General features: G+C 41.0%; 1 protein-coding gene across 2 annotated transcripts in view; it reads right to left on the bottom strand.

The window, feature by feature from the left end:
• The window catches only part of AFG2A (AAA ATPase AFG2A), a 305,716-nt gene that overhangs the window by 27,699 nt on the left and 254,855 nt on the right, over positions 1-23,162 (bottom strand). The window lies entirely within an intron of this gene.

The raw sequence follows: 23,162 nt of genomic DNA, 5'->3' as shown, positions 1-23,162 counted from the left end.
ATTTAGTGAGCAATTTCCAGAGGCAGTGCAGTTGATCGTGTTGAAAGCTTTGGTTAGATCTAGAAACACAAAGTGGAAAGGTTGATGCTATTCATAACATTTAATGATGAAAATCATGTCAACGGTGCTCTGCTGAGCACGAAAGCCTCACCAAACTACAGTGTCACCCCAACTCAACACAGAGTGACAAAAGTCTTGACCAGCCCATGTGTAGGTTCACAACTATGACTCCCAACAATGACCACTGCCGGTCACTTTCACCATTCTCCCATCACTGCAGGACTTATCGTTGAAGACTGCTTGGGAATTTGTTTAAAATGGATGAGCAGTGTTGCACCGATTCACACACTCTCTTGGCCAGCCAGACCGTTTCCAGTGGCAGTGTAAAGCCGAGACAACTGAAGGATTTGTTAGCTGCAGGTTTGTTTTTGGAGTGACCATCTCTTAGACCAGTTGCAAAGTTGCCAGACTAACAAGCCTGGTGTGCTCAACCAGAGCTCTGTTAGCCTGGCTATTTTGGAATAGATCCTTGTAGGCTTTCATGGATACCATAGCGGCCCAGACAGAATAGCTCACCAACCATATGTCACCCTACAAGGCAATCCTCTACCTGCCCTGTTTCCACCTTCCCACCACGTGGAGGAGGGTTTGGACTTATGGAACCAGCTTTCACAAAGCAAAGAACTATCTATTCAAAACAAAAGCATTGCAGAGAAAACCCATCCTCCACCTGGAAACCATGGCAAGTCTAAAATACTTCAGGTCCTCCCACAGGAACTTGGTTCTTTTGGTCACAGTCTCATGCCCGTCAGTTCTCAAATGGTCTGAGTGACGCAACGGTCAGGGCTATTATTTTATACAGTTTGTATTCTTAGATGTTTGAACCATGTCAGACCAATCTGTGTGCTGTTTCTCCAGCGAATGAAGCTTCAAAAGGCTTGTTACCTACATTGTTTCAGCACTGGGGACTTGCATTAATTTACTGCCCCCCCGCCCCCCATTGACTTTAGTTCCTGCAGGAAGCATCCTTTAGCTCGGTGATCTCTCAGCCAGGAGTCCGGGGGCTCCTGGGGAGCTGTGAGCAGGTTTCAGGGGGTCTGCCAGGCCCAGGGGGTCTGCAGTGGGGCCCAGGGCAGAAAGCCGAAGCCTTGCCATATGGGGCTGAAGTCTGGGGCCCCAAGCCCTGTCACCTGGGGCTGAAGCTGAAGCCTGAGCAACTTAGCTTTGTGGGGCCTCCTGTAGTGTGGGGCCCCGGGCAACTACCCTGCTTGCTACTCCCTAATGCTAGTCCAGGCTTTTATATATAGAAAACCAATGGCTGTAACACAGGTGGGCCGTGAAGTTTTAATAACATGTTGGAGGGCCTCAGAAAGAAAAAGCTTGAGAACCACTGCTTTAGCTCACTCATTTAGCCAGGAATACAATCACTAGCAAGCCCATGTACATACATATAACATTAGTACCATTAACACAATAAAAACAATGAGGAGTCCTTGTGGCACCTTAAACACTAACAAATTTATTTGGGCATAAGCTTTCGTGGGCTACATCCGACTTCATCAGATCCATGGAGTGAAAAATCCATTTATTCTTTTGCATAGAGACTCAGGCCCTATGCTACCAGCACTCCCAGCTACCTTCAAGACATCTCTGACTTCCGTCACCTATAGGGAAGGCTCCAGGCACCAGCTTTCCAAGCAGGTGTTTGGGGCGGCATTTAGAATGGGGCAGCAGTCCGTGTCCCTCGGCGGCAATTCGGTGGCAGCTCTGCCGCTCTTCCCACCGTGGCGGCTTTCGGCGGCAGCTCCGCCGCTCTTGCGGCAGTGGCAATTCGGCAGCGACTGCTTGGGGCGGCAAAATTGGTAGAGCCGCCCCTGGTCACCTAAAGCCCCCAACTAAAACCTCTCCAGCGCATCATCAAGGATCTAAACCCATCCTGAAGGATGATCCCTCACTCTCACAGACCTTGGGAGAAAGGCCAGTCCTCGCTTACAGACAGACCCCCAACCTAAAGCAAATAATCACCAGCAACTACACACCACGCAACAAAAACACTAACCCGGGAACCAATCCCTGCAACAAATCCCGTTGCCAACTCTGTCTGCATATCTATTCAAGGGACACCATCATAGGACCTAACCACATCAGCCACACCATCAGGGGCTCGTTCACCTGCACATCTACCCACGTGATATATGCCATCATTGCCAGCAATGCCCCTCTGCCGCATACATTGGCCAAACCGGCCAGTCTCTACGGAAAAGAATAAATGGACACAAATCAGACATCAAGAACTGTAACATTCAAAAACCAGTAGGAGAGCACTTCAATTTCCCTGGACACTCAACAACAGACTTAAAAGTGGCCATTCTTCAACAAAAAAACTTCAAAAACAGACTTCAACGAGAAACTGCGCAACTGGAATTAATTTGCAAACTTGACACCATCAAATTAAGCCTGAATAAAGACTGGGAGTGCTTGGGTCATTAGAAAAAGTAGTTTTCCCTCTGTTGATACTCACAGAGGGAAAATTGTCTACTGTTGGGAATGGGCCACATCCACTCTGATTGATTTGGCCTCGTTAGCGGTACAAAAAGTAATTTTCCCTCTGTTGATATTCACCCCTCCTTGTCAACTGTTGGGAATGGGCCACATCCACCTTGACTGAATTGACCTCGTTAGCACTGACCCCCTACTTGGTAAGGCAACTCCCATCTTTTCATGTGCTGTAATATATATACCTGCCTACTGTATTTTTCACTCCATGCATCTGATGAAGTGGGTTTTAGTCCAGGAAAGCTTATGCCCAAATACATTTGTTAGTCTCTAGGGCAGGTCTTCACTACCCGCCAGATTGGCGGGTAGTGATCTATCTATCAGGGATCGATCTATCGCGTCTCATCTAGACACGATAAATCAATCCCCGAACGCACTCCCCGTCGACTCCGGAACTCCAGCTCATGAGAGGCAGAAGTGGAGTCAAAGGGAGAGCGGCAGCGGTCGACTCGCCACCGTCCTCACGGCCAGGTAAGTCGACCTAAGATACGCCAACTTCAGCTATGCTATTCGCGTAGCTGAAGTTGCATATCTTAGGTCGACCCCCTCTCAGTGTAGACCAGGGCTAAGGTGCCACAAGGACTCCTCGTTGTTTTGCCTGATGCAGACTAACATGGCTACCCCTCTGAAACCTATTAACACAATAGTCTTTGAGCATGTGTCATAGTGACCAATATCAAGCAGGTGATCCTTGTGCAAAACACAATTTCTATCAGCCATATCAGATTCAGCATTCAAATAGTTTCAAGGGTCACTACTAGTCATTTGATGCAGATAGCAAACACCAGGCACTGAATACTGTTCAGGAAATAACCAAGTTGGATGGCATTTTATCTTGTTTATGAATCCTGGATTGCAGTTTCCATTAGCACAATGGTTAATTGCTTCACAAGAGGAGTATTTAAGGTCCTCTCAGATCAGATCACATCAGATTCTGAACCATCCCATGAAGACCATCTATAATGCCCCAGTTTCTTCAGAACATGTCAGGATGACAGGTTCAATATATTTTTTGACATAGACAATGAGTTCAAAACAGATGATGAGCTTGTCAGACTGAGGATATTTTGGCAGTTGTGGTCTCTGAACTACTAAACTAATGGATGAGGCAAACGATGACTCAGAAAAAGAGGCTGTCTCAGGGGATCAGCAAATCCTTCAGATCATCAGTCTTGTGCAAAAGACCACACACCCTGAATGTTGGAAAGACTTGAGTGGTGCCACTGAAGCTATAGAGCTCAGCTTCCAAAATCAATTGGCAGCAAAGGACACTTGACTCTAATTAATATACTATAGTACACCAAAGCAATTTTTCATTGTGTTTCTTGAAACTAAATAAAGCACTTAAATCTAGAGTGGAAAAATAATTGGTAAATACAGAATACTGTAGGAAACAATCCTGCCATGGCAGAAATGGACTAAATCAGTGGCTCTCAACCTTTCCAGACTACTGTACCCCTTTCAGGAGACTGATTTGTCTTGCGTACTCCTCATTTAAAAGCTACTTCCTTACAGATCAGACATAAAAATGCAAAAGTGTCACAGCACACTATTACTGAAAAATTACTTACTTTCTCATTTTTACCATATAATTCTAAAATAAATCAATTGGAATATAAATATTGTACTTACAGTTCAGTGTATAGTATATAGAACAGTATAAACAAGGAATTGTCTGAATGAAATTTTAGCTTGTACTGACTTCGCTAGTGCTTTTATGTAGCCTATTGCAAAACCAGGCAAATATCTAGATGACTTGATGTACCCCTAGAAGACCTCTGGATACCTCCAGGGATATACGTGCCCCTGGTTGAGAATCACTGGACTAGATGACCTGATAGCTCTCTCTCATCTCTCAAACAAAAATCTTGTGAGTACAAATAATTTTCTCTTTATTCCACTTGTTCATTTTTCTGGTAAGATATTTAACACTGCTTTTATTTATTTTTTCCTGCTGCATCTTTCGAAGTGTTCTTAGGTCTATGGAACATATTTATTAAGTCATTTATTTAAAGAACAGAAAAACTATATCATCAAACCATATGGGTACAGTTGTAACACTGCAGAATCCTATTTGCCTGCTTCTTTTCTTTCCTCAACTTTTCTCTATTATTTACTTGCAGAACATATGGAGAATGGCTAGGAGAAGAGGCATATCTGGGTTTATGTTCAGAATGAATGCTTTTTATGATGACTACTCCCATGATCTGTGCAATAGATTAGATTAGTCACCCACAAATATGTCTAACTGTACATCATTTAACTAAGTTTTCAATAGAAAAATATTAATTTAAACTACAGAGAAACTAAATGTTCCTTCATAATATGACTAGCACCTTTTTCCTATACCCCTACCCTTTCCTCCAGAGGCAGAAAGCTTTGTCTACAGTACAAGGGACTGTAGCTTCTCTGGAAACTACAGGTGAGGAAATATCTTCAAAAACTTACCAACATGAAAGCTAATATGGATAAAGCAACACAATGGTCTGAAAGGGCAATTTACGGATAGCATTGTGTTCTTGATATCTGTTCTGATCAAACAGTTTATTTAGTAATGGAAAAATGATGACTTGCACCCAGAAACTAACTAAAAGTCATTGCTGCCTATGAACTACCAAGGGCTCGTAGGTGCTATGATAAAACAAATAACGAAAATACATAAGCATCTGTTGCACCCCACCCTACCTGAATTTGCTGAGGATTTCTTTATGTTTGGTTTTCCACTTGGAATGCAATCTGTTCAAGACAAATCTGATTTATTCCGGTTTATGGGAATCTTCCCAACAAACTTACAGTTTTCTTTCATATTTGTGCACACCTGCCAGGAACTAGGTATGTTGTAAGTCTTTCTTCCTCTTTCCTCACTATTGCACACTACCCATGAGGAACATACAGTTTACAAGAGAAACTCTATTGCACAATTGTTGTAAATATTTTAGTTAGTCAAGGTTCAACCAATTCTATGTTATGAGACTTAACCAAAACTTAAGATAATCCAAATTTTTTGATAGTCGTGCATAAAAAATAAAAAAAAAGTATAAGATTGCATGAACTGCCTTGGCTTTTATAGTTATTTTTTATTAAATAAAAGTTTGTTTTAAAAACTAGTAAACAGAAGTTATTTATTTTTCTAAAAAAGCATCCCTGGATATTGCTTCTACAAATACATTTTAGAATAATGCTGTAAACCTGTCTAAATGAAGTAAAAAAAAATATTAAAAAAAAAAATGCTTTCACCACATGTTGCTGAGATGGCATGTGAGAGTTTTTGTGTCATCCTAACAAGTGATCTTCCTCACCATGGCAACATGATTCAGAAAAGCATTAAGCATGTGCTTAACTTTAAGCAAATTAATAAGTCTATCGCTATTCAGCAAAAAAATGTGCTGAAATAACCTGCTGAACAGGGAGGGGTTTATGCAGATATTTTAACTTAAACACTTGGTTAAGTGCTTTGTTGAATCAGGACCTACAAGTATTTCTCCTCCCTCCCTCCCCCCTCCCCCGCTCAAGTATTGATAACAGTGCAAAAGTCAAGATATTCTTTGAATAGTAAGTAATCAGTCTGCCCATTGGCCTTTTCATTTTCCAGTTTCATTTGAACTCCACATACGTGGTATCTGGAAAATTATTTAAAACTACAAATCACTTTTCAACAATTTCTTTTTGACAGGCTGAGATGGGAAAAGGAAACTAAAACAAAAATTTAAACGTATGTTTATTTTATATTAATATACATATATGTACACATGGAACATACCACTCTTGAGAGGGATCTTGTTTAATGATGGAGAATGAACAACATTTAAAAAAAATATAGAGTTGAAAATGTTCAAACTCCATGGGCACATAAAGATAGCATAAACTGACTATTGCCTGTATCAGTTGGCACCCACAGTTACAAAATGTTATATTAGAGAAGATTCTGGGGATGGGCTCTCAGAGTAGAGGGCATTTGGGGCTTGCCAGTCCCCATGTCAGACCTATCCCACTGCTTCACTTCAAGGATGCGCTCCCAAGAGCACAGGACTTTTGCAAGCTTTGAAAGCTTTCTAGATCAGCTCCAATCCCAATCACCAAAGATTCTTACAAGCTAGAAAGTTCTCACTGCAACTGAATGCAGTGGGTCTTTGGCTGGCAGGAAGTGCATGAGTGGGGGCTCCTTTAAGGGTCCCTACTGCAGTTGGGTTATAAGGGAGGGGAAAAGGGGACTTACCTGAGTGGAACCAAAGGAGGGAACGGGAAGTGGCCAGATTTTTGGGCATTGATCCACCTTGTGCACCACTGGAATGCGGTGGGCATTTATACCTGGTGCATCTCAGAAGGAAGCCCCTCTCTCATCACTAACGGATCAGCAGCACTCATCCTTCCATCCATAGAATCAGAATAGGACTTTTTATGATTCGCTGTAGGCATTGTGCTAGTTGCCTTTTTTCCTTTTGGGGCTGAGAAGGAGTTGTTTGCTTACTGACAGTTTGCCCCAGGTGGGGTGGGTTTTTTTGCCTACTCCACGTCAGGGACCCAGTGGGATAAGAAAGGAGGTTATGTCAAGCGTTTGCAACTTAGTAGGTAGCTGGTGTGTCAGGTGTCCAGGGCAGGTAGTCATTGCAGGAGGGGATACGGTTCCCTGATAAACAGGAGTTGGAAGGGGTCTTAGGGGAAATATATCTCCTAAGGAAGCTGGAATTGAGGCTCTTGATGTCTAGTTCAGAGGGGAGACAGCTCACTCGTTTTTCCAGCCTCTCCCTTAAATTTGAAAAGGGGGAGGGTGACAGGATCCCAGCAACAGCCTGGGACAGGTTGGGAGGGCTGATGGAAGCCTTCCCGAATAGGTGGAAACAATTAAGGAAAGAATGATGACTTGCATGGTATGATGTATTGTGGGGTGTTTACATATATTTTTAGTGAATAAAGCTGTGGCCTAGTTAAACCACACCTACTGAAATCTTGTTCTGCTTCCTGTGTGGCTGGGAGAACAGTGTTTTGGTTCAGTATAACTACTAAAGGGATATTTAATTGCTCTCTGCCTAATGCAGTTGTATTCCTATGTTGCCATATACATGGAAGTATCTATATCCATTCATGTTTCTTCACAAACTAAAAAAAAAAAAAAAAAAAAAAAAATTTTTGGGCTACTTCCAAATCACAAGCAGCCTCTGTAATTAATTCCTGTCTAAATACTGCTTACTAAATTCTCTCTCTCTGAAAACTAAGGCTTTTTTTTTTTTCTCATGCTGGTCTTAATTAAATTTTTGCTATTAAATGCTATTTCTAGCATAAGTGACTTAAAAGAAAAAACAACAGTAACTCCCTCACCCACATGCCTCATTTAAGTGAAAAAATGCCTGGTAGCTAAAAAGTACTGGCATACTGAATACCTAATATAATAAAACTCTGGGGTTCTAAGTGGGTGATGTGACGCTGGTTGACCAGGTGCCAACTCATACCAACTCCTGTGGGCCTCACTGAACACTGACAAATGCATAGGTGGAAACCAGTCTACATCACCTGTGTGGCAGTACTGATAAAATAGATATTAGAGAGTTATAAGACTGTGTCTAGACTATGAAATGCTTGTAGGACGTCGCATGTATTAATCTTCCTTATAATGTCTGTATCCCATGTTATAAGGTAATATTTAAGTGTTTGCTCTGTAACTATAAAAATGTTTGCTAAGACTGTAAAAACCCCACAGTCAGGGGAGAAGAATTAATAGGTGTGAAATACTAGTTTACCACAAGAGGTGTTATCTCCTCCTCCCCAACAAAAGACAGCCTATAGATACCAGACAAGCCATTGTGGAACAACAGTGGACAAAAGGCTTTGTTGTTTCCTTCCCCCACACACCTGAAGAGGGTACATGCACAAGCCCTCATCCCATCACAGCTTGGATGCTGATGGAAGGGAATAAAAATTCCTGTTAAGGAGAAATTGTTATTCCTGTGCCGTTTGAACTCAGAAGGGTGAAGATTTCTAAGCATAAGCAAGGGGTCTCCAGCTGTTAGCTTGGGTTAGCCCTAAAGGACATATAAAGCTTGTATATTACAGCAGCTACTATAATCTTTTGGAACCTAATACTATATCTCGTGTATGTGTATGTTTGCCTGTGTTAAGCGTGTGAATAACTCATTTCTTTTTCCTAGTTAATAAACCTTTAGTTAGTTTATTAGAGGACTGGCTACAAGTGTTGTCTTTGGTGAGAGATCTAAGATGCACTTGACCTGATATAAGGGATTGGTGTTCTGGGACTGGGAGTAACCTGAATACTGATGTGATTTTTTGTATAATGGATCATCTATCACAAAGGTCAGTTTGCCTCAGTGGCAAGATAGACGGAAGTCCCCAAGGGGACTGTCTGTCACTACATGTTAAGGTTGTTATAGTGCATGAGGAGTTCACACTTGGTACTTGGTTGGTTAAATCTACTTATAGAACATACAACCAATCTGGGGTTTGTGCCCAGCTTCTTGACAGTCTGCCCTGAGGTTGGCAATCACGGGTGAGCCACTCCAGACAGCTTGACAGATGAAAACCAAGGGTTTTAAGCAGGCAAAACATGCCTTCTGTTTGAAAGTAGAGTGCACTCTTGTAGGACATTAAAGTACAGGAAATAACACCAGCAAAAAATTATGGACAGTAAATATATTTGGAATGTTTGTTTCTTTCTGTGTTCTCTAACTCCGGTGAAAGAACTATTGTTTTATGCTAAATAAAGTATTTCAAGAAAGAAATACTTTATTTAGGAGTAACAAAGAGAAAGACAAATGGTTACTACCACATATCAAATTCAAAATAAAAGCCAGTCTGTTATCACAGCTCAGATATTAATGTGTGTGTATTTGCTTCTGCTGCCAAATATTATCAGCGTTGTTCTGACATGTAGGGAACAACCTGTTCTATATGGATTCTGACTGGATAGGAAATGGCTCTAGTTTATCTTTTTGACACTCAGAAGGTTGTTTTGTTCACCTTGAGTAACCACAATGTGAACAATGATCATTTGAGAATACTTTGTATACTTAAGTTTCTGATAAGTCTTACATTCCATCCTCACCAGAGGGTGAGCAGGAGGACGTGGCAATGCATCCAAATGAGCAAGTTAATGTTAGCATGCGAAACAGACATCCCAGAATGCCTCAGGTTATAATATTATTTAAGGCATGACACACCTGTTTGGTTTTCACATGGGTCTACCTTTGTGCTGGGTCTCAGGCAAAGTATTAGGAACACAGGAATTGTCAAGCTGGATTGTTCCAGTGGTCCATCTAGTTCAGCATGCTGTCAATGACAACAACGAACAGTACTAGATGCTTAAGAGGAAGGTGCATGAAGCCAGAGGAATTATAGAATAATCTGGCCCTTCCATGGCGAAGTCTCTTCCTAACCTCAGTAAACTAGTGGTTGGTTTATACCCTGAGGGTCTATTAATCGTATCTAATATAACTCTAAATTTTCTAATGTATCCATATAAATGAATCCTGGCTACAACTCCAATGACATTTTTCTCAAAATCTCCCTCCATTGTTGTATGCTAGTGCAGTTTCAGCAGTGCTATTCATGATGGGAGCACAAGTGTAGTTTACTCACTGGTACAGCTGTTTATTTAAATGAGATTACATACTTTAGTTAGTAGCTCTGCTACTTCATTTTTAAAGTCCTTCAGAACTTTGGGTTGATTGCCATCTGGTTCTGTAGATTTGTTAATCTTAAATTTATCAGCTTGTTCCAGCACATACCCTTCATACTTTAATCTCTGATAGATAATGCCTCATCTTTATAATCAGTAAAGAATAGATCTGGATAGATATCTTTCCAACGTCCTGTGTGGTGAAAACTGATGCAAAAAAATAATTATTTTTTTCTACAATATCCCTATCCTCCTTAATTGGTCTTTTAATTCCCTAATAGTTCAACAGATGGAATGATTCTCTCATAGGCTGACTACTTCTGATATTCTTAATAACGTATTTGTTTTTTACGTCTTTGTGCTACAAAATCTCTCCTTATTTCCATGTGACATTTTACTTGCCACGATTTATGTGTCTTTCTATTTTTTTCTGCACTATGGCTGAATTTCCATTTTCTGAAGGATATTTGTTTGGCCTGAATAATCTATTGAGTTATGCCATCTAACCATGCTGATTTTTTTTCTTGTTTCTTACTTTTTGTTTGTTTTTTGTATGGGGGAGGAGGTTCTAGATTCCTTCTGTCATTCTGCTATGTTTTGTTGAAGTAGCCAAGGCTCACCGGAAGCCCACAACCTTAGGAGCTGGAGATGCCCTAGCTGAGGTGGACGCCAAGGCAACCCGGGAGGCCTTGCAGGGTTCGGAGAAAGGGCAGACCAGAGAAACTAGAGGTAACAGGGAGGCCCAGACCACATCAGCAGGGATCACGGCAGGAAGCAGCCCAGGGGAATCTGACGGCGGACCAGTGAGTGAGCCGAAGCCTTGAGTCAGCGTATTTCGGTAGGAGCCTTTCCCTGCTGACACAGTGGCCCACGATACGGTCACTACCAGAGTCCTGGGCTGGGGTCTGGTGGAGAGGGAGGGCCTGGATCCCTCTCTGCTGGGGGGTGCAACCTCTCCCTCTATGTCTGACATTGGCTACTAAACCTTACTGCTCTGCAAAAAGGGGCAAAGTTATTGACTTGGGCCACTAGGCCCTACTGCCTTGCGAGAAAGGGCAGATTTCCTGACTCTGGCCATTAGGCCTTACTGCTCTGGAAAAAGAGGAGAAGTTATTGACTTGTGCCACTGGGCCTTACTGCCCTCCAAAAAGGGGTGGATTGATGGACACTGGTCCCTTGGCCTTACTGCCCAGTGACAAGGGCGAATTTATGGACTCTGGCCACTAGGTCGTACTGCCCTGCTGATAAAGGCAAGTGTATGGACTCAGGCTGGGAGGGACACAGTCGTAAGATACGTATGCCTCCCCCCTGTTTTTCCCCTAAAAGGGGCAGGCGCACTCATCCTGCACAGGATGGGGTTTCCCCCAAACCTCTCACAAGGTCTCAAATAATAAAAGAAATTATACCTGCATCCTTTCTGGTTTTGAAATCAATTGTGTTTATTACCTAACAGGTCATATGAAATTATTTATCACATGAATATGTGCGATATCACAGAACCATCAGAGATGGAAAAGCTCTATTAGATAATCCAATCCACCTCCAACAAGTGCAGGATTGTTCCCTATGGATAGGGCCCTACCAAATTCATGGCTGTGAGAAAACGGGTTGCCGGGCGGGGGTTTCAAGGTTATTGTAGGGGGGTGATGTTATTGCCACCTTTACTTCTGTGCTGCTTTCAGATCTGGATGGCTGGAGAGTGGTGGCTGCTGGCTGAGGGCCCAGCTCTGAAGGCAGCAGCGCTGCCTTCTGATCTGGGTTCCCGGCCAGCAGCTACCTCTCTCTGGCTGCCCAGCTCTGAAGGCAGTGCCACCGCCAGCAGCAGCGCAGATGTAAGGATAGAAATACCAGGACCCCCCCTAAAAAACCTTGCTAGCCTCCACCATTACTCCTTTTTGGGTCAGGACCCTTACAGTTACAACACCGTGAAATTTCAGATTTAAATACCTGAAATCATTAAATTTATGATTTTTAAAATCCCATGACCGTGAAATTGACTAAAATGCATGGTGAATTTGATAGGGCCCTACCTATGGAGCATGGATTGGTGGGGAAGGCAGGCAGGGAGAAAGAGATTTATCACATTACTTTTTTAATTCTATCATTTAAATTTAATAAACTTCCTACAGGGGCTCTTCATGGAACTTTTAAACAAGTTTAGTTTAAAAGTGTAATGCACTTGTCACCAAGATATACAGTGCAAAAGGCTACTGTTGATTTCTTTTACTTGTTTTAACTTGTAGCGGTTTATTTAAAATAATTTGAGGTAGTCAGTGGGCCATTGTGTTTACTATAAACACAGACATTTATCAGTGTCCATGCACATCACACAGCCATTATCCAAAATGACTCTGACATACCATCAGAAATTAAGTGAGAGACATGTCATATTACATTGTGTTTCATGGCTGTCTGATCTGATACAGCACTAATGAAACAATGCAATGTGACTTCACCCACATTACTGTCACCATCCTGACAGCTAATCTGAATTACCTCAAGGTGCTTGAATCAGTAGATAACTCATTACTTGCACATCTTCAGATCTCTGTTTCTGTAGTTGATTTCTACACACAAAAGTATTTTAAAAGAATTTGCTCAACTACAAATTGGAACATTAGTCCTACATAGGGCAACATAAACCACTTGCCACTTCAAAAACACATGAAGAGCAGCAGGTTTAAAAAAAAATATCAGTCTGCTCTCCGCTGCCCTTGCTTTTTGGATAAAGGGAATCTGTGCCGTCATAACCACCCAGAGTATTAAAAAACCTGTATTAAATAATAACCCTTGTTATATCAACCAAGCAATTTTTTAAAAAGTCTAACAAACAAGAGCTACAATCTATTTTTATCACACTAGATAAACTTTTTGGATAGGTTATAGTATCCTGACCCAAACAGACTTACTTTAATTGCAAAAACAGATCTTTATTTACTCTAAAATAATGAAAGAAAGGAAAATATTTGTATTTGGGACTAACATTTATCAACATAAAGTAGCCCTTTTCTGCTATTGTTTAAAGTAACGGAGGTAATTAAAATATTCAGAAGGCATTTTCACTTCACAATCATGCTTCCTGTATACATTAGTAACAAAAGGCTCACCCTCCCTTCATTAGCGCTCCACGATAAACAACATATTTCCATATCACATGGTTGACCAGCTCTGATAAAATATTAAGCTTTGCTACAGCACTGATGCATGCAGAAACAACCAAGTCCAGTCAGGAAGTATTAATTTGAAACTCGTAAATTAATGACTGAACATTTATATAACCAAGATGGATGAGTTACAAGGGAAAAAAAAAAGACCAAAACATAACACTCCCTTATACATTCAATTCGTCATTTCAACTGTAAACAATGAGTCACTAGAAAAAGATTGTCTGAATCCGTCTTACTCTCTTCCCCCAATCTCCAAGGCTGTCAAAAGACACCATCTTTTTTTTTTTTTTTTTAATTTAGCTGCAATTCCAGGATGAGAGTATTGATTATATAAATGTAAACAAGAATAAAATATAGGTCTTCCAAAATAAAGACGGCTTTGAGTTTTAAAGCGTATTAATGCATTTTTGTGCATTGTTAACTCACAGGGATGCAGAATGAGGTATGACATGGACGGAACTGGGCACTCTAGACAAATGTGTAGAATATATATGAATATTCACTGTACTTTATACTTATAAATACATCATGAAGTTATGAAACAACAAAGGGAAGATCATTCATACACTATCATATCTTCAAATAGCAATGTAAAGATTTTAATATAACTGTTCTATTTTTTCCATCAACCAAAGGGGAGAAATGAAGTAGCCTCCAAATCTTTACATATAATTTTTGGCACCTAAAGTTTATTTTATTAACTTTACATTAATTATTTTATGAGAGTTTTACTTCAGCAAGTCAGTTGCATGAAGAAGTTTAAATTTTCAACATATTATTATTTGTAATAGTAGTAGTACTATGGTATCACTTACAAGCTTTAGTCATGGATCAGCATCTCATTGTGCTAGGCACTGTATAATACCCTACTTAACCCTGTACTAGGATAAATACTGTAGTACAGTCTTAAAAGTAACTGAATTTTCTTATCAGAGCTCATTTTTAACTGTTTGTAAAGCACTATCACCAGGATTTATGAGAGATTTTTAAGGTTTGGAATTTATGGGAGAGAAAATTAGAACAATAATTCTGTTCTGCATCCAGTTTTTATTAAATTACTGAAATTTTTCTTAGTGTCAAATTCTGTATCTCCAGTGAAAAAGTGCAGTTCATTACTTTTTTCCCCCGTTTCCCACTCACACCCTACCTAAATAAGCACAAGTGACCAATTAAATTGGAAGATGCCATGAAGAAACAGCACCATAGAACCTGCGTCCTTTTCTAGGTTCTGTACAGTGGAAGTAATGCACACTGGAACACAATCTCAACGATACATAGAAAATGATGGAGTCTAAATTAGCTGTTACCACTCAAAAAAGAGATCTTGGAGTTATTGTGGATAGTTCTCTGAAAATATCTGTGTGCAGCAGCAGTCAAAAAAGCTCACAGAATGTTATGAACCATTAGGAAAGGGATAGATAATAAGGAAGAAAATATAAAGCCACTACATAAATCCAGGTTACATGCACACCTTGAATACTGCATGCAGTTCTGGTCTCCCCATCTCAAACAAATTACATTAGAATTGGAAAAAGTACAGAGAAGGGCAACAAATATGATTAGGGGTATGGAACAGTTTTCATATGAGGAGAGATTAAAAAGATTGGGACTGTTCATCTTAGAAAAAAGAAAACTAAGGGGAGATATGATAGAGCTCTATAAAATCATGACCACGGAGAAAGTGAATAAGGAAGTGTTCTCTACCCCTTCATGTAACACAAGAACCAGGGGTCACACAATGAAATTAATAGACAGCACTCTTAAAACAAACAGAAGGAAGTACTTCTTCACACAACACACTGTTAACATGTGGAACTTGTTGCCAGGGGATGCTGTGAAGGCCAAAAGCATAACTGCGTTCAAAAAAGAATTGGATAAAGTCATGGAAGATACATCCATCAATGGCTATTAGTCAAGATGGTCAGGGACACAACCTCATGCTCTGTGGGTCCCAAACTGGGACAGGGGATGGATCACTTGCTAATTGCTCTGTTCTGTTCATTCCTTCTGAAGCATCTGGAACCAGCAACCATCAGAAGCCAGGACACTAGACTGGATAGACCACTGGTCTGACCCAGTACGGCCATTCTTATGATCTTACATTAAGGTTTCTGTACCTTCAGACGAGGGAACTCTACAGAACCCCTAAGTACGTACAGCCACAAATGGGACTGAAGGAGCATCCAAGTAGAATGAGGGGGTATATATTTACAGTGTGGCAATATTTCTGCAAGTCCTCATGAACAAAACAGATAAGATTAGTCTGTAATTTACCAGTGAAAAATACTGTCAATAGCATGAGTCATTTAACTCCATAATGACTATACTCAACTGTTATGTTTCATGGCTTCAGCTGGTCTCCTTCAGGGGTCAGAAATGATTTTTTCACCCCTCTGGTGCACAACTGACTAGATGTAATCTCAATTTTTATTTTTTACCTCTTCTTCTGAAGGATCAGAGACTGGCCACAGCTAGAGACAGGACACCGGATAGGGTGGACCAGTATTCTGACGTGCAACACAGAAAACATCTTATTGTAGCTACCTGACTAGTGTGGATTGCTCATGTGCTCAGGGTCAAAATGATCAAAAGAGAGCAGGTTTGGGAAGGAATTTTCCCCCAGGTCAGATTGGCAGGGACCCTGGGGTTTTTCCACCATCCTTTGCATCATGGGGCATGGCTCACCTGTTGGGATCATCTGGACATATCACCTAATCAATTCCTTGCCAAAAAATCAGCAGCTCTGACTCTAATGTTGCATTCATACTGAGCGAAGTGCTTTTTTTTTTTTTTTGGCTGACAATGTAGCTGTCTAAGTCAAGCACTACTGCAATATCCATCTGATCATCTTTTGGACTGAGTTTCTCCAATAAAAGCAGGCTATAGGCTAGGTCTCTATAATTTCTTAAATGTACCAACAAAGCCCTTAAGATTTTTGTTAAATTTACAATTCAATCCTTGACCTTCTCACTAATGAAAGAAGGGAAGAGAGAAGAGCTGGGCTAAGGCCTAGGTGAACAATTAAAAACTGTTTAATTAAAAAGAAACGAAAACACCACAAGAATTATCTTCAACGATAGGTATCTTCAATTTGCTGGGGGTTCTCACCAATACTTCTATCTGCCAGTAATTGTTTAATCCAGCTGCCAAAAAGCAATTTAAACTTTACAATTTTATAAAATTTTCTGGAAGCAGTAAATGATAATTTGGAAATTATGCCAATTTCCCATCTAGAAATCTGAGCTACTGTAGTGTTTGTGACTTTGTAGTGAGTACTACTGCGATATAGTACTTAAGAGCTTCTACTGCAGTTTACAGCTGAAAAAGCAACAGAAAAGCTTTTATACAAATAAAAAGCCCTTATTAGGATCCCCAAATAAATTTATATTTGTACTTCAAGACCACAATTTTTAAAATTAATCCATTAGCCCCAGTCTATTCCATGTCCTAGTCAGAGACTTGGAATGGTTGATTATGTATCATGAACTACTTACTTGGTGGAAACGACATGGAAATCAATTTAAGATGGTGGAAGTTACAGAGAAAAGTAACTTAAAGAAGCAAGATCAGTAAGAGGCTGGAGCGTCTTCTCCCTAACGAATGATTTGGAATCTTTGCTGTGATTGAGGCTTCCCTCCTGAAAACAGGCACTTGAGAAATGGAAGTTTATCAGTAGTCTCATGTGTCAGCCTGAAACTCATCCATGGATTCACAACATTAATTGTGCTTAGAAAACATCTGAGCCTTAAACCTGGAGTTCTTATATAAAGGAGATAAGAGCAGTGTAAACAGTGAGGCTTATCAGTGGAGATGGCTGGGTTCTTCTAAGTTACAGAAGGAATTGCTTGTGTAATATCAAATCAGCATTGATTTGAAATTTTTGTTTCCCACATTTGCTTATTTCAGATTTAAACCTTTTATTTAATGAAACCAAGAAGAATTGCGTTGAGCATTCTTGTGAAAAACCTAACCTTGTGGGTTCCTATGAAAGAAGCAAAAAGTTACATTTTGACATTTTTGTGATTTTTTTTCTACCTTGCTCTAGTTGAAGGTCCAAAGAGTAATGATGGGCCCTAACCAAAGTCCTATTTCTTTTGGTTTTATTACATAAGCAACTGCAAAAGAGCAGCTGGGAATCTATTTATTTGCTAATGCAAGGTAATTTGAAAATAATTCACCCCCTTGCATAGTCTTACATAAACATCACTATGCATTTCATGAAACAAAGAGGATTGGTACAGTACAGTGAGAGTGCCAGAAAGTTTTGCTTATTTCTATACTTATAGTCAAATGAATATTTAAGAATTACAAATCTGCTTCTCAAATTATTTAAGAATTACTGCTGCATAGCCATGATCTAACCAAGAAGTCAGCAACTTCAGTAGTGCCTTCACAGGTGTTAGGTAGATGCCAATACATTGGCCAAATGAGAGATATTAATGGGAAGAAAGTGAGTATTTCATGCAACTATTCCTTTAGAAAAAGAAAAAAACTTAATGACATGAAGTTATACAAGTTCAACCACCCCCCTAAAAATGAACAAGATATAGGGCACTTAAAATCCCAAATAATTTACATAGACATGAGAACACCTTCCAAATAGGAGCCACATTCTACCCGCATTATGAGGAAATCTAGAGCCATGGGGTTTTATGTATACCGTTCAGAAAAAAATATAGCATATTATAGTTAAAATGAAAAACCTCCACTCCAGACATTATCTGAACAGTGACTAGACCGCCACAAATTGAACTGAACATTTATGTTAGAAAAAATAAATTTCAAATTAAAAGATAAATTGTCTGCCACTAAAGTAGCTGACTGGAATTACGTACAGACACAGCATTCATAACAAAAGACTGTGAGTTAGATATTCAGTACAATACACAAACAAGATACTCCTAGTCAGATAACAGAATTGTTGATTTTGTCAGGTACAAAGATTAATGGATATGGAATGTGCACAACAGAAACAAGGGTTCCACTGATGACTATGAATTGCAAACACCCTAAATTATATGTACACAAATATACACATATATATACACTGCACAGTTCAATGAAGTGCAAACAGGAAGCTATCTAATTAAAATACGCTATCTTTGGTCACAGCAACAGTACTTAAGTGCATTAAGCCAATCAATTATAACCCTTCCTCCTGTTCCTACATATCCTCGTCTCCTGAGCGCCAGCGTCTTGTTAGTGTTCCTTGCAGCTTGACAGCAACTCAAAATAATTGGCACAGTACCAGAAATGCAAGTAGGGCAGCACAAGGTGTTCCTGAGTATGGCTTATAGTTTGTATAAACATCCTATCTGAATTAGCCTTCAGGTAATTATAATTTAAATGTTCTCAATGCCAATAAGGTAAACATTTGAAGCTTTATTTTGGGGATGAGAGGGTGATAGTGGATTGGTCTGTTAAGGAAGGGGTAGAACTGAGTGTTTGTGTACCTAGACATCAAGAGTTTGAGAAAGCTAAACACTGAAATCTTGTTGTTCAATGACAAGAAATAGCACTGGTAGTTGTAATGAACACTTTAGTAAACCTTTTAGTCATATCTTTGTCTAGGGCATAAAGAAAATGCTATGGACATTTAAACACATTCAGTTATTTTTCTTTTTACAATATGCACACTGGCAAAAATCAATAGACCTATGGAATGTTAATCAAAAAAGTAGGACTAGGATCCTCAGCTAGCATACTTTATTATAGCTCCATTGATTTCAACAGAGCTACAACAATTCATACAAATCGAGGATCTGGCTCCTACAGTCCCAGTGACACTGTCTAGGAAGGCACTTCATTCTCTATCAAATGCAATGACTTATCTGGTGACTTAGAATTTTTAAGCTTTGAATTAAACCCAAAGTATCAGATCAAGAAAAAAGCCAGAAATAACCAAACTCAGTCAAATCAAATCCATGTTATTGTACTGGAAGAAATTAAATCTCAACGGTATGCTATTGTGCTATATATAGTTTTTGCCCATAAGAGCAGCTGCCAATTCTGCCACTCTAAACCATGAAAGTAAATACTGGTGGGACAAACGTTTCTGTACAGAACATAAATTCAATCAGACGATACTTATACATTTAGATTACATCAATAAAATACTTTAAAAAGAGGCATCTAATCAAAATATTTGACTATTTATTGTCTACTCTGCCATGCACACGGCTCATCACAAAATCAGTTCGTCTCTGTTTCATGTGCCTCCATATGTGACAATTTGTCTCCTGAACGTGGAGATACAAGATTTTTCAAAACTGACCAGGATAGTTTGAGAAAAAGAATAAATAATTTTTTAAAAAATCTGCAACAAATAACTCACAGGCAAAAAATAAAAACAAATGAGAACAATAGCAGCAACCCATTATTTCCCTCCCAGAATGAAGTCCCATCTGCTTTTAAACAGCAACATGTTTTTCCATTACTCAGAACCACAGCCAAGTACAGGACAATAAAGCAGCATGGCCACAGGGAAGAGCAGAGGGCAGCAAAGATAGATAATAGATTGCTAGTTTCAGCCACTTTTTCTGTAGCCCTGGCTTAGTAGCAGCATCCCCCATTGTGCTGGCGACACGCTTCCTTCTGTTATGCTCTATACCAGAGGTAGGCAAACTTTTTGGCCTGAGGGCCACATCTGGGAATAGAAATTGTATGGCGGGCCATGAATATTCACAAAATTGGGGGTGAGGCTCTGGGGCGGGGCTAGGGATGAGGGGCTTGGGGTGCAGGAGGGTGCTCTGGGCTGGGACCAAGGAGTTTGAAGGGTGAGAGGAGGATCAAGGCTGGAGCAGGGGGTTGGAGAATGGTGGGAGGCTCAGGGGGTGCAGGCTCTGGGTGGCGCTTACCTCAAATGGCTCCCGGCAGCAGTGGCATGTCCCTTCTCCGGCTCCTATGTGGAGGCGCGGCCAGGCAGCTCTGCACGCTGCCCCATCTGCAGGCACCGCTGCGGTTCCCGGCCAAAGGGAGCAGTGGGGTGGTGCTTGGGGCAGGGGCAGCATGCAGAGCAGAGCCCCCTGGCTGCCCCTACGCTTAGGAGCCAGAGCGGGGTCATGCCGCTGTTTCCGGGAGCCGCATGAAGCGGCCTCCGACCCTGCTCCATGGCTCCAGACCCCACCCCCCAGCGGGAGCCGAGGGCTGGATTAAAATGGCTGGTGGGCCGCATCCGGTGTGTGTGCCCACCCCTGCTCTATACAGAGGCATATTTGACAACTTTCTGTATACAAAGTAGTGTGGCAAAGTGGGGGAAGAGAAAAGGGGAAGGAGGCAAACAACAGAGTTAGTAGTTAATATTCAAATTGTGCCAGGAGTTAGTGTCACTCCTGTAGCCATGGCTGTATTGATTAACTTCATGTGGACTGATATTTAATAGCAGTTTTTACAAAACGTGTCTAATCTTGTTAGTACTGAGCAGCTCTAGCAACGGAATATTGCTCATCCAGCCTGTAGTTGATACTCACCCCTCTCCAAACAGGAACACTTCCACTCCTTCCCACTTTTCTGCCCACTGCCATCACTCCCAAACCTTCACTCCACCTTCCTCTGTTCCTAAGGGAAGGCACCGTTAAGTTACCCTCTCCTCAACCAACAGAGGGAGAAACCACTCACCCCTTTAATCCAATTCCCTCTGTTCCTATGGGGACCATCCCACCCTACTCTCTCTAGCTCTCTTTACTTATAGAAGGGTACAAACCCCATCACTGTCTCAATTTTTCTCCCTGGATGGAAGGATGGAACACACAATGTTCCGCCTTTACCATTTCCTAAGTACATGTGGGGGCACGTACATAAACATTTTCACTGAGGGTTTTTTGTTTGAATAGAAAAGACATTCCCCAATCAGGAATGAACCAGGATTGTCTACTGTAAACGCACAACAGCAAAAATACCTAATGTTGCAAGTGCTACAACAATTATGAACTTAATCTTCCAAATGTATCTAACATGCTAATATGGAGGGAAGAGAAGTAATTGGACTTCTTGATAATCTTGCTGGAGCTAGTATCCTGGTGTGCAAATCTTTCGAGATATTTGTGATGCATTAAATTCTGTGATATCCAAGCACTTGTGTTGGTTCTGCTAAGCAGGGGGTTACAGGTCCTATCAGCCTACTTCCCACAGCACATCCCCTTCTTCTAGCCAGGTAAAGGGAAATGTCCTGAACCAGGAAGTACCCAGGCTCTATTTGGAAGTGGTGGCCACATGGCCAGCAAGGAGATGCCCAGAAGCTGAATAAGCATCCAGGTGGCAAGCAGGGAACTTGAGATAAGTTGAATTCAGAGCTGAATCCCCAAGAACTGTACAATGAGCTGTGTGTGGAATAGGCAGTCACTGCTGGATGGTACAACTGAGTACAGGTCTGCATGGGACCTATGGGGGAGCAGCAATGGCTGGGCAGTGAGCCAGTGCAGAGGGGCCCCAATGAGAGACACTAAGCCTTGCCTGGAAACATGACAGCACCCTATTTGCTTGGAACGGAGACTGACCTGGAGAGGACACCTCTGGCACTAGCCCTGAGAAGGTCTGACTCTCGAGTGGACTGCCCCAGTGGACAAAACCAGAACAACTAATCCTCACTTGGAACTGAAACTGTTTAAGCTGCAATCGTTCCCTTCCTGCCAGCCCTGGTAAAATACCCTTTCACTTAGCCATGTGTCCGAGTGGTTATTGCAACCCACAAGGGCTAGCGCCTACAAGGACTAGCTGCTGACGAACTTACAGTGCTTGCCTCCGAGTTGTGGTACACCTGGCACACTATTGGCACCTTAGGGGTTTCGTGTGCTGAGGAGCCCCACTAATTACATGTCTTCTACACGTGCAGGGTTCTCGTGAGAACAGTGGAAAGCAATGGTCTCATGAGAAGTCCTGTGAAACTAGTTACTTTCTTAAAAAAACCTCACAAATCTCTACAGTGATTCACCTCATTTATTCTGAACACATTGTGAAAACATTTTGAATGCCAGGTCTTTCCTCATCTTCTATCCACCTGTGCCAAACACACATCCTCAGAGCTGATAAAAGTGAGTAGGAAGGTGATGATCCCACTTCACCTTTGTTGGATGGGAGTCCTAGTTTTCCCCCCTCACCCACCCAAACATTTTCAATTCACAATGATTGAAACAAACAATTTCGATGCATCACTCCACAAAAAACTTAAGGAGGTACGTTTGAGGGGATGGGCACTTTAATCTTGCCGCTTGTTGGTCTCACGCGGCTCAACCATAAAAATATTTATTGCTCAATAATACTTCATGTTGAGCAAAATGTACCTTCTGCAAATACTACGCCTGCCAGAAGAGTCAACTCTGAGTAATTCTGGTCATGGACAAACTGGATATTTCCCACAAAGTACATTCTCCTACCATACACTTAGTCTGAGATAGGAACATTGGCCATGATATCTGAAAAGTTCAAATTTAGGTCCCAGTCTTGTGAGGAGCTGAACATCTGTGAGGTGCTGAGCATCTTCAATTCCCACAGACTTTAATGGGAGTTGTGGGGATTCAGCATCTTGAAAAACTGGGTCCTTAAAGGCAAAACAACATGTGCTCATGTTTGAAAATGAGAATCAGATGCTAGGATGATTGTTGAAGCAAGATTTTCACAATAGGTGGCAATAATAATCAAAACGAACAATGCAGCATTTTTTTTCTCATATCCAGAAACTTGTGTTGCATGATATAAAATGTGAGAGTGCAATCACATTTCTTGTGCCCCATTCACATTTCTTCCCTGACAGTTCCCTTTGTCTCCTTCAGCCAATCCCAATATTGTGCCTTTCTTAGGCCAACATTCATGCTTGA

Source organism: Natator depressus, chromosome 4 (assembly GCF_965152275.1).
Source record: "Natator depressus isolate rNatDep1 chromosome 4, rNatDep2.hap1, whole genome shotgun sequence".
In the NCBI taxonomy this organism is placed as follows: domain Eukaryota; kingdom Metazoa; phylum Chordata; order Testudines; family Cheloniidae; genus Natator; species Natator depressus.
The sequence above is the reverse complement of the archived record's forward strand: the minus strand, read 5'-3'. Positions and strand labels throughout refer to the sequence as shown.